The following is a 12,783-nucleotide window of genomic DNA, read 5'->3' as shown; positions in this document are numbered from 1 at the left end:
GTGAACTGCAAGGTCAGCATTTCGAAACTACAGCTGTTCCGTGGGAGAAAGATGCAGCTTTCTGTTCCCGTAAAGATTTACAGCCTCAGAAATCCTGTACAGGGTCACTATGAGTTGGAACTGACTCCACGGCACATAACCAACTAACCAACATACTTTATTGATTATGCAAAGGCTTTTGACTGGGTGAATCATGACAAGCTATAGACCACATTCAGGAGTATGAGTGTTCTAGAACACTTAATTATGATCATAAAGAACTTATATATACACTTAAAGGCAGTCATTCAAACAGAACAAGAGGACACTGAATGGTTTAAAATAAAGACAGATGTGTGACAGGGTTGTATTCTATCACTATACTTATGCAATCTGTATGCTGAGCAAATAACCAAAGAATTTGGACTATATGAAGAATACTCTATCAGGACTGGAGGTAGAGTCATTAACAACCTGCGATATGCAGATGATATAACTTTGCTTACTGAAAACCAAGAGGACTTAAAATACTGATAAAGATCAAAGACCTCAGCCTTTGGTCTGAGTTGCACTTCAGTGTAAAAAAAAGCAAAAATCCCCACCATTGGAACAGTAAATAACACCATGATAAATGGAGAAAATAAAAAAAGGAGTTCTGGTAGCATAGTGGTTATAAATCAGGCTGTGAATTGCAAGGTCAGCAGTTCAAAACTACCAGCTGTTCCATGGGAGAAAGATGAGGCTTTCTGCTCCCATAAGGATTTACAGCCTCGGAAACCTTGTACAGGGTCGTTGTGATTTGGAACTGACTCCACAGCACATGACCACCACCATCAAATGGAGAAAAGATTGACGTTGTCAAAGACTTCCTTTTGTTTGGATCCACCATCAACATTCATGGCAGCAGCAGTCAAGAAATCAAGTGATGTATTGCATTAGGCAAATCTGCTGTACAAGAGCAAAGAAGTCAATTTGAGGACTTAAGTGCACCTGACCCAAACCATGGTATTTTCAATAGCCTCATATGCTTGTGAAAGTTGGACAGTGAATGAGGAATGTCCAAAGGGTGCAATTGAAAGAGTTTCTTGAAGGACAAAGAATGATCACAAGGGCTTCCAATGAAGAAGTTTTTGGAAAGTTGAAAACTGCATTGGTAAGAAAGAGGCTAGGAAATTTACAACAAGAAATTTCTTTTCCATCATGACAGTGCACCTGCTCTTTCTTTGACAGTAGCAAGAGCTGTCCTAGGTGAATATTGTTGGAAAACCTTACCCCAGTCACCCTCTAGCTGAGATCTTGCCCCTTCAGACTGCTTTTTGTTCACAAAACTCAAAGAACAAATGTGTGTGCCTAATCTCAGCTGGTCTGCCAAGGACCCCCATGCAGCCCCATTTCTGCTCAGACAAGATGAAAGAAATGATCATGAATCAGGAAAAACTCCCCAAATTGCAAGCACAAGTGTGCATTGGTGGAAAAGGAACTGCTCATAGAAAGAAGGTGGTTCATAGAACAGCCACAGCAGATGATAAAAAACTTCATTTCTCCTTAAACAAATTGGGGTTAAATAATATCTCCGGTATTGAAGAGGTGAATATATTCACAAACCAACGAACTTTAACAATTCTAAAGGTCAGGCATCTCTGGCTGCCAACACTTTCACCATAACCAGCCACGCTGAGACAAAGCAGCCGACAGAAATGCTCCCCAGCATCTTAAACCAGCTTGGCACAGACAGTCTTACTAGTTTAAGAAGACTGGCTGAAGCTCTGCCCAAACAATCTGTGGATGGAAAAGCACCACTTGCTATTGGAGAGGATGATGAAGATGATGATGAAGTTCTACCTCTTGTGGAAAATTTTGATGAGGTGACCAAGAATGAGGCTAACTAATTAGAGTTAACTTCTGAAGATGATAAAACTTGAAGAAGTTGCTTGGAGCTGTTATTTTATATCTATTACTTTTTCAATTTGTTTTGTTTATGGATCTGATAAAATCTAGATCTCTAATATTTTTAAGCTCAAGCTCTTTGGACATTGCAGCTCTTTTCCGTTTTTGCTTATACATAATTCATTCTTTGCAGCCAATTATGCTGAAGAAGCCTGGGAATAAATTTGAAACAAATGTTAATGAAGCTCTTTGCCTAGTAAGAACAAAACAGAAAAAACTCAAAGAACGTTTTAAAGTAACATGATTTGTATTCCTCAAGGATGCAAACCTGCTGTTTTGATGTGGTATAAATCAAAGAACACAGAATTCTTTGGGGAAAGGTTTGTTGTTGTTGTTGTTAAGTGCCTTGAAGACTTTTCTGACTAGAGAAATGGAAACACCACCATCAAAAATGTATAGACCTAGATAGAGGACATATTGAGACACAGTAGCTTCAGATTTTAATATTTTTCTTTAATAAATGTTTCTGTGTTTTTGTAACAATACTTTTATTTTTTTTAAGTTATCCTTGTACTTTGTTGTTGTTGTTAAGTGCCATAAAGTCCATTCCATCTCATAGCAATCCTGTATAGGATTTCCTAGGAGTGACTAGTGTTTTTAAGCTGCAGACCTTGAGGTCAGCAGTCCTGTTTTTATCCTATAGTGTCATACCAGGACTCCTTTAATGTATTTTGTTGTTGTTAAGTGGTTTGCAGTCCAGTGCTAATACTATAATGCTGCACCAGAAGTGTATATTAAATATTTAGGCAATCTAGTCTTAGCTTCTCAACATTTTTTGATTTGTAGCATACTTGAAATTCAAGAAATTTTGGCAGCATTCAAGAAGTGTTTGTTAAACTTCCAGCAAGATGGTGGACTAGGCATATATGCTACACAGTCCTTCTATAACAAAGACATGAGACCAAAGAAACTGAACAAAATCCGTGAGAGAGGAAACAGATGGATGAACTGTCAAAGGGCCTGATGCAGCACAATCATCTTGAACTTTTGTAAGCAGCCTTCAATTGATACAGCAACCTGACCATAAAAACACATATAGGTGCTGGTGAAGAGACAGCAACCATGCCCACTCTGTCCAACCGTATCTGTACCTCCTGCAACTCCACCTACTGGTCAAGGGCCACCACCTGCAGTCAGCACCAGCCAAACCCAGTCTAACTGTGTATGCAAACAGTAAACAGAGAACTGCACTTACACTAACAATCTCCATCACACCCACCAGAAGATAGGTTGTTGTTATTCAGTGACATTGAGTCAGTTTTGACTCACAGTGATGCTGCATAGGCTTTCCAAGGAGCTATTGGTAGGTTTTAACCACTGACTTGTAGTTAGCAGTCCAGTGCTTATCCTATAGCACCACACCAGGATTCTAGGCAGTGAGTGCCCAAGAACATATCAACATACAATCATCAATAATTTACAATACCATGATGTCTTGAAGACAACAGACAATTGCAGTTCACAAGAAGAAACAAGATAGAATGGCTGAAACAAGTGACCAATACACAGAGACAGAAAACATTTCTGAGGAAGAAATGGTATTGGAATTACCTGATAAACTATTTTTAAAAGTGATATCGTGGTATCAAGAGAAAGATTGAGAAAGTTACAGAGGAAAGGAAGGAGAACACAGAAAAATTTTTAGAAAATTTCAGAAAAACACAAGAACAAAGTAACAGACTAAATGAAAAATAACAAACCATACAAAAACAGCAAATAGAAATCCAGAAGATTACTACTAAGATTTTTGGAAATAGATAATACACTGATAGGGCAAAGGAACAGACATGAATCAATCAACAAACCTTTCCCCAAAGAATTCTGTGTTTTTTTATTTATACCACATCAAAACAGCAGGTTTGAATCCTTGAGGAATACAAATCATGTTACTTTAAAAGCCAAATTACACTGTCCTAGCCCCAGGGGACTAGGACTGAGAATGAAGTGGCCAACTGGTCTGATGTACAGGGAGGTGTGCTTGCTCCCAAACTGGCAGCTAGTACCTGTTTGACTTAGCTTGGATGGCTAGCTGCCTAGAACTCAACCAGATGACAATAAAGATGATCAATAATGTGGGCCAGCTCAAATTGTTACAATTTGATGAACTAGATTTTTGCTTACATATACAGTTGTTGAAAATTCCAACTGGAATGGGGAATTCTTCATATCAAGGAACAAGCTTGTTTCCTCCATGTATTGGGTTGATAAGGATGGGAAATTTAGACATTAACTATCAGAAAGGGGATGGGACTATAAAAGTATGAAATTGTTGGCTTATAAACTTTCATGAATGTGCTTAGTTGCAGAATGAGGGGAATAAGGTAGAATCACCACTGAATAATTTTCCTCTTTTCCAGATGGATCTGGTGAAAGAGGATGAGGGATGATGGTAATAGGATTTTATGATTCAATTGTGAGTAATTGTTAGCAGAATTCATTGTCACAAGTGTAATTGTATAAGATAAGTAACTAAAAGAGGGGAGTAGCTAATCTTTCATTTCAGGAGCAGATGATCCCAGTATGATTAAGAAAGAAGAGCATGAGTGGAGCATGAGATCCTTACCTAGAAAAGCAGTGACAGTTGAGATGGTTGCATGGAGAGATAGAGCAGCTACAGGCTCTAGGGCCACAAACTGAGTAAGGCTGTGTGCCTATGAGCAGGAGGCTGATTGGCAGAATGCACCTTTTAGACATTTAAGTGAACATATATTTTTTGTTTTGTATGTGCACATAAAATATTTTTGCTTTGTTCATTTGTTAAATATAAGATGTAAATGGGATGTAAAGCAATATGACGCTTCCTCAGAAGGTTAGAAACAAAAATGCCTAATGATCCAGCAATTCCTCTACTTGGTATTTACCCACAAGAAATACAAGCCATAACAAGAGTAGATATATGCACACCAATGTTCACAGCAGCACTATTTACAATAGCAAAAAGATAGAGACATCCTAAATGCCCATCAATGAAAGAATGGATAAACAAACTGTGGTACATACACACAATGTAATATTATGCTACTTTGAAGAATAACGAGGAAGCTACAAGCCACCACATAACATGTATGAACCTTGAGGACATGATGCTAAGTGAAATCAGTCAGTCACAAAAGTAGAAATACTGCATAGGACCATTTTTGTAAAAGTTTAAAGAAAAAGAAACCACTCAAACAGGGGAAAGAAAAAAAAAATCTTTGTTGATCATTGGGATGTATGGGGTCGAGTGAGGAGAGGGAGGAGAAGATGGACCACAGGGTAGGGAATAGACACAGGATAGCTTGGGTGCTGGGGGGCAGGGATGGCAATACATAAGAAGTGGAAGGGGAATGGAAGAACAAGGTGAATGGGAGAACAGTTAGGTAAGTTTGAATGGACTAAGTAAGACAGAGGTAAATAATGATGTATGTACAACCTTGGAAAAACAGAGCTCTGGGATACAGAGATTGAGGCGTGTTTGATTAGGTAAAGGAGGGAAAATAATGTTAAGATGCTTGGCTGTCTTTTGAATCTTGGTTTTCCTTGCCTACCAATGTAAAATAGGCACTTGAGGGGGAGAGAAAGGAATAACCCGAAATATCACCATAGAAAGCTTATAAGTCTGTCTTCAGCCTATAACTGATTGGAATACCTAAAAGGGGACTAGAACTTTCCCAGTGAAAGAGGATTCCTGCGGAGGCTTTGCATTGCATAAGACCATAGGTGGAATCCTGAACCATATACAGAATCTTCTGAGGTGGGAAATTTCCACTTGAAAGGACAACTAGACCATCCTGGAGCAGCTAAAAGAACAGAAGATACTTCTTGAAAGAAAGACTGGCAGGAAAAATAAAAAACAATAATAGCAGTCCAATTAATTGACTACTACAAGAACAAGCAAGTTGTTCACCCAAGAACATCATGACAAGTGGTTGGGTCCCCTCAGAGCAAACTCCCTTCCAAAACTAAGACTCAAGGGTAATACACGAGCAGACATGTGGCCTGGCTGGTGACCACGTTGGTCACCAATAAGGGGATGTGGGAGAAAAACAGTAATGAAATTGTGAGCTAAGTCTGACCACGTTCAATAGACTCCTGTGAAGTCAGGTTGAGATCTGGTTGGCCAGCAGTATGGCAAGACCTGGGGACTCCTGGGCCCAGAGACAGTGACATGGCCACAGAGAGCTAGAGCAGAGAGTGAAGCATCCAGCTGATATGAAGTGAGGGGCGATGCACAAGAACACCCATACTTGCAGATAGTACCCATATGACCTGGCTTCAATGGCTGAATGATCAGAACTCGAATAGAAGAAGAAAGAAAGGGGAAAAAAAGAGTAATCTGCTACAATTTGATGAACTTGACCTATACTTAAGTATGTAGTAGCTCAAAAGAGGGAACAAATCTTTACAGTGAGGATCATGACCACCCCCTCAGCACACAGGCTTGACAGGCAACTTAGACATTGGCTACCCAAAATGCAAGGACTACAAAGGCAAGAAGTGACTGGCTTACAAGCTTTCAAGACGGTATGGGGGAAGGTAGAATCTTCACTGAGTAGTTTCCAATTTGTTGGGACAGGGCTGATGAAAGGAGATGTGCATAAGACTCTTGTAGTACAATAGTAAATAATTGCTATCAGGACTGACTGTGAGGGTCGGAAATGTAAATGTAGATGTTTTATAACAACAGGAGGGGAGTGGTTGATTTTGCAGTCCAGGAGCAGAGGTCCCTGGGACCATCAAGTGACAAGAGCAGAGTGCAGGACCCTATTCAGAGGAACAGACAGTCAGAGAAACAGTGACACCAGAGATGGAGGCAGAGGCGATGGTGTGGAGAGATGGAGCAGTTGGTGACTCTGGACTCAGGGAGGGAGAGGGGCTGTGTGCTGATGGCCAGGAGGCAAGCTTGTGTTTGTTTGATTATGCATGGAGGAGATTGTAATCATTGCAATGAAACGAAATACAATAGGATGAATGTAAAGCTGGTGTTCTCACATGTAAACTATCACATAATTCACAATTAAAAAAGAAGAAGAAGAAGTAAATGGGAGCCAGAGGAAGGAAGCAGGATAACTGTTGTTTCAAGGAGGGGATTGCAATCATTGAGATGAAACAAAGTGTATAATTTATTAACTGTAAAGCTGATGATCCTGTCTGTAACCTTCATTATTTCACAATAAAAAGTTAAAAGAAAGAAGGAAAAGTCAAATTAGTGAGTTTGAAGACAAATCTCTTACTACAATATGCTAGAGGAACAATCAGAAACAATAAAGAAGAAAAAATCTAAATAAAGTCTAATAATTATGGGAGACACCATCAAGAGAAATAACTTACCTGTGGTTGAAATTCCAGAACAAGAAGAGGAAAAAAATTGCACAGAGAAAATCGTCAAAGAGTCATTGGAAATAAACTTCCCTAAGTAGCATAGTGGATTATGCATTAGGTTGCAATTTGAATTTTGCAGTCACTCCATGGGAGAAAGATGAGGCTTCCTGCTCCCATAAAGATATACAGCCTCATAAACCCCATACAGGGTCACTATGAATCAGAACTGATGTAGTGGCTCACAACCACCACCACCAACAACAACATCATGAAAGATGAGAAAATATGCTGAATAAATGACAAATAGAGTAGATCCCAAAATAGAATCACCAAGATGTATCACAATCAAACTTTATAAAACGAAAGGTAAGGCAAAAATCCTGAGAGGAACTTGGGAAAAACAAAAAATTAGCTACAAAGGAGAACCAATAAATCTAAGCTCTGATTTCTCGGCAGAAATCATGCAAGCAAGAAGGCAATGGGATGACATATATAAAACTCTAAAAGAAATAACCTGCCAACCAAGAATCATATACCTAGCAAAACGGTCCCTCAAATATGACAGCAAAATTAGTTCATTTCCAGATAAATAGAAAGTAAAGAAAAATTTAAAACCAGACTAGTCATGCAAAAAATGCCAAAAGGAGTTCTTTGGACAGAGAACCAGCAACAGTAGAACAACCTGAGATTATTATACATGACAACACTACCCAGAAGTCAACCTAGATATAGGAAGTATTCAAAGTAAAGCAAACCTACAAGACTGAAAATAGGGAACCAGAGATAATCAATCTGTAACAAACACAAAGTAAAAAGAAGGAATAGTGTAGTTATGGATCTTACATATGGAGAGAAAATCAATTAGATTTCAAGGTGGAATAGGCTGTTTTAAACATGTGTTATTTGGATGAAGTGGGAGGCAGTGTACAAGGAGAGGGAAGCATGTCAAAAATGATAGAAGCAGGGGAAGACAATGGAAAAGAGCAAGAATTAAAGGCAGCAGAGGCCAATACTGTTATATCCATGTTGTTGTTGTTGTTAGGTGCCATCCAGTCAGTACTGACTCATTGTGACCCTATGCACAGCAGAATGAAATACTGTCTGATCCTGGGCCAACTTCACTATTATTGCCATGCTTGAGTCCATTGATGCTGCTACTTGGCCAATACATCTTGTTAGAGGTTTCCTCTTTTTCTCTGACCCTTCACCTTACCAAACATGATATCCTTCTCCAGCGACTGGTCCCTCCTGACAATATGTCCAAAGTATAAGAGACAAAATTTGGCCATCCTACTTTCCAAGGAGCACTCTGGCTGCACTTCTTCCAAAACGGAAGTGTTGGTTCTTTTGGCAGCCCATGGCACTTTCAATAGTCTCCTATTGAATAACTCAATAACTCAAAAGCATCAATTCTTCTATCCAGTAAAGCTGTCAATCAAATGCGATGGTGTAACCAAAACATTCCAGGATAACCACGAGCTAAGGGATTTTGCCAAAGCCAACCCTGCGATGAAAAACATCATAAAGGGTGTTCTGTGGACAAAGAACCAACAAGAACAGACAACAACCAGAAATTGACATATGTGGCAGCATCACCCAAAGTCAATCGACAAATGGAAGAGGCAAGAACAGAATAAAACTATAAAAATAATTTCAGAGGATCTGGGATGTCAGTCTATGACCCATAGCAACCCTGTATAGGGTTTTCGAGGAGCAGCTGGTGAGCTTGAACCGCCAACCTTGCAGTTCAAATGGCTTTGCAGTCATTAGTCATTTTTGTTGTTGTTAAGTGCCATTGAGTTGATTCTGACCCATAGTGACCCTGTATAGGGTTTCCAAGGAGCAGCTGGTAAGCTTGAACCACCAACCTTGCAGTTCAAGTGACTTTGCTGTCTGATGTATTAGCCCACAGCGCCACTCCAGGACTCCATTAGCCATTTGTTGTTGTGAAGTGCTGTCGAGTCGATTCCGACCCATAGCAACCCTCTATAGGGTTTCCGAGGAGCAGCTGGTGATCTTGAACCACCAACCTTGCAGTTCAAATGGCTTTGCAGTCTGGTGCATTAACCCACAGCATCACACCAGGACTCCCATTAGCCAAGAGATGCAAATCAAAACAACAATGAGATGTCACCAGCAATAACAGCGAAGTTCAAAAAACCAGAGGACAATAAATGTGAGGATGTGGAGAAACTGGGACCCTCCTACATCGTTGGTAGTAATGCAAAATGGTCCAACCACTCTGGAAAACAGTATGGCATTTTCTCAGAAAGTTGGAAATAGAAATATCTTATGATCCAGCAGTTCCTCTACTTGGTATTTACCCACAAGAAATATGAGCCATAACACAAGTAGATATATGCACACCAATGTTCATAGCAGCACTATTCACAATAGCAAAAAGATGGAGACAGTCTAAGTGCCCATTAATGGAAGAATGGATAAACAAACTTTGCTACATACACACAATAGAATATTATGCTACCTTGAAGAATAACAAAGAAGCTGCAAGCCACCGCATAACATGGAGGAACCTTGAGGACATTATGCTGAGTGAAATTTGTCAGTCACAAAAGGACAAATATTGCATAAGACCATTATTGTAAAAAGCTTAAGAAAAGATGCCCATACTAAAAGGGGAAAAAAATCTTTGTTGGTTTCTGGTGGGGTTGGGATGGGGGGTTTAAGGGAGGTGGAGGGAGGGCACGGTAGAACACAGGGTAGGGGGCAGTCATATCATAGTTCAGGTGTTGGGAGGGCGATACACAAGAAGGGGGAGGGCTGGAAGAACAAGGCAGATAGGGAAACACTGAGACAGGTTTGCATTGGCTAAATGGGACAGAGGTAAATAGTGATGCATGTTCAACCTTGGAGCAACGGAGATCGAGGCATAGTCTGAAGAGAGGACATAATACTAAGATGCTTTGACTGTCTTATGAATGTTGGTTTCCCTTGCCTACTATTGTAAAATAGACACTTGAGTGGGATAGAAAGGAATGTCGGGAAACATGATTACAGAAAACTTGCAAGCCCATCTTCAGCCTATAACTGATTGGAATACCTACATGGGGTCCTAGAACTTGCCCAGTGAAATAGGTTTCTTGTAGAGCCTTTGCAGTGTGTAGGACCTTAGGTGGAATCCTGAGCCCCATCCAGAACCTTCTGAGGTGGGACATTCCCATTAGAAAGAACAAGCAGACCAGCCTGGAACAGCTAGAGTAACAGAAGGTACATCTGTAAAGAATGATCTGCAGAAAAAAAAACACAAAACAAAAATGGCAGTCTGATTGGCTACTTACTACAAGAATAAACAAGTTATTTGCCAGGAAGCCATCAAGGAAAGCAATCAAGTTCCTTCAGGACAAACCCCCTTCTAAGACTGAAATTCAAAGGGAACACATGAGCAGGCATGTAAGCTTGCTGGTGACCACATTGGTCTACTCGGAAGTAAAAGATGGGGAAAGGCAGCAATGAAGAAATGGGCTGAGTTCAACCACGTTCCATAGACTCCCGTTGACCTGGAGATGAGAGAGAAGAGGAAGGGCTGGTTGGACCCAAGTGTGGTGAGACCTGGAGACTCCTGAGCCCACGGACAAGGACATAACTGCAGAGGGATAGAGCCGAGAGAGAAGCATCCAACTGATTTGAAGTGAGGGGAGACGCACAAGAGCACCCAAACTTGCAGATAGTATCCATTTGACCTAGCCTCGATGGCTTGATAATCAGAACTCAACTAGAAGAAGATTAAAAAAAAATTTTTTTTTTGAGAAAGGAAACAAGTGTAAATTGCTACAATGCTTAACCCGCTGCACCACCAGAATTACTTTCATCTCCTACTCTGGTAGCGTAGTGGTTATGAATCAGCCTGTGAACCTACGGGTCAGCAGTTCGAAACTACCAGCTGTTCCGCGGGAGAAAGATGAGGCGTTCTGCTCCCGTAAAGATTTACAGCCTTGGAAACCCTGTGCAGGGTCGCTATGAGTCGGAACCGACTCCACGGCACATAACAACAACAACAACAGTGTTGAAATCTCCAGGAGCGTTAAAACTACAGTTGTTTGTAGTAGTGTTGTTAATAAGAAAGGGGCAGGACAGTCAAACAAGGTGAGACTTAGACCTTATAGCAATCCCTAGCATTGATGAAGAGAAAACAGGATGTTATGGAGCTTGGGCTCATGAGTCACAGGCAGGGAAATGGTGATATTTGGCATAGCTTGGAGATGGTGCAGAGACAGTTCATTCACCAGAGCTTAACAGAACGACCTAAGCAGATTCTGAGCTTTCATATTGCTTTTCTTAGAGAAAACAGACCCTTTAAGGGCAATGGGAGTAATGATAAAATTGATTTATAATTGATGAATAAAGTTATATATTATGATTTTATATATATATTTTTAAATATTGGGGTCATGCTGAATAGCCAGTGTTTGCTCTGCCTTTCCAAATAACTTGACCGTCTTTCTATATCAAGCAAAATAATTTGCAGATGTAATTTTCATTTGGATGTAAAACCTTTCATCCTATGGATGTCACATTTGGAAATATTTATGACTGGAAACAAGTTTGATAGTAGAAGTATATGTAGATGGTGTAAAATTCCTGACTATTTTGAAGAATGCTGTTAAAACTTAAAAGACTTGGAAATCTGCAGTCTGTGCTGACTGACTCAGTATTAATCACAGCTGGAAAGTGGAGACAAGAATGCCTCATAGACTCATAGTTGTGTTTGAATGATACTATTAACAGAGTACATTTTTTTTAAAACCAGGCTTATAAAAGCTGAATTGTTTTACTTAATTTCAACCTGTAGAGAACTTCCTGAATGTTCCACTGTTGCAACCACACAGCTGTTGACTGCTTAGGTCTGGCAAAGGGTGAATCCGAGTTGAATTAAGGGTTGAAATAGCAGCCCTTTGTCAGAGTCACACATTCCTTTTGGATTATTGGCAGCAAGATATTATGTGGTTCATAGTCTTGCTTACTTGCCAGATATGTTTATTTTAGTAAATATGAATATATTAAATCTGAGCCTTAAAAACAAGGTCTTTACTGTCTTTAGGACTCATGATAACATCATAGCCACAAAATAAGAAAGTATGAGTTATGGTATTCAAATGAAAAAAAAAAAAAAAAAGTCCTATTCACTTGCTTTCCCACCCTGGAAAACTTTCTCTGAGAATAATTGCATGATTGATGACTGAGAGAAATGATATAATGCTGTCAATGTCTGCAGGCCAAACTACTTTCAATGAGTGTTTTCTCTGGAAACTGTAAAGTGTAACACAGTCTAAGTAGTAGCACGCTTCATGTCTTCAATGGAACTCAGGTGTAACAGAGATTTCCAAATAGTAATCTAATCAGATGGTTGTTGTTGTTGTTATCAGGTGCCATCGAGTCGGAACCGACTCATAGCGAACCCATGTACAGCAGAATGAAACAATGTCTGATCCTGGGCCAACCTCACTACCGCTGCCACACTTGATGCCATCAATGATGCCACCTGGCTGATCCATCTCGTTGGGGGTCTTCCTCTTTTTCTCTGACCCTCCACCTTAC

The 12,783-nt window shown here is 40.0% G+C and overlaps 1 pseudogene; it reads left to right on the top strand.

The window, feature by feature from the left end:
- The first annotated feature begins 1,386 nt into the window (after positions 1 to 1,386).
- Positions 1,387 to 1,868, top strand: LOC102835362 (annotated as a pseudogene).
- Positions 1,869 to 12,783: the final 10,915 nt, after the last annotated feature.

This window comes from Chrysochloris asiatica, unplaced genomic scaffold (genome assembly GCF_000296735.1).
Source record: "Chrysochloris asiatica unplaced genomic scaffold, ChrAsi1.0 scaffold00135, whole genome shotgun sequence".
Lineage (NCBI taxonomy): Eukaryota > Metazoa > Chordata > Mammalia > Afrosoricida > Chrysochloridae > Chrysochloris > Chrysochloris asiatica.
Note: the sequence above shows the minus strand (reverse complement) of the source record. Positions and strands in the feature narration are given on the sequence as shown.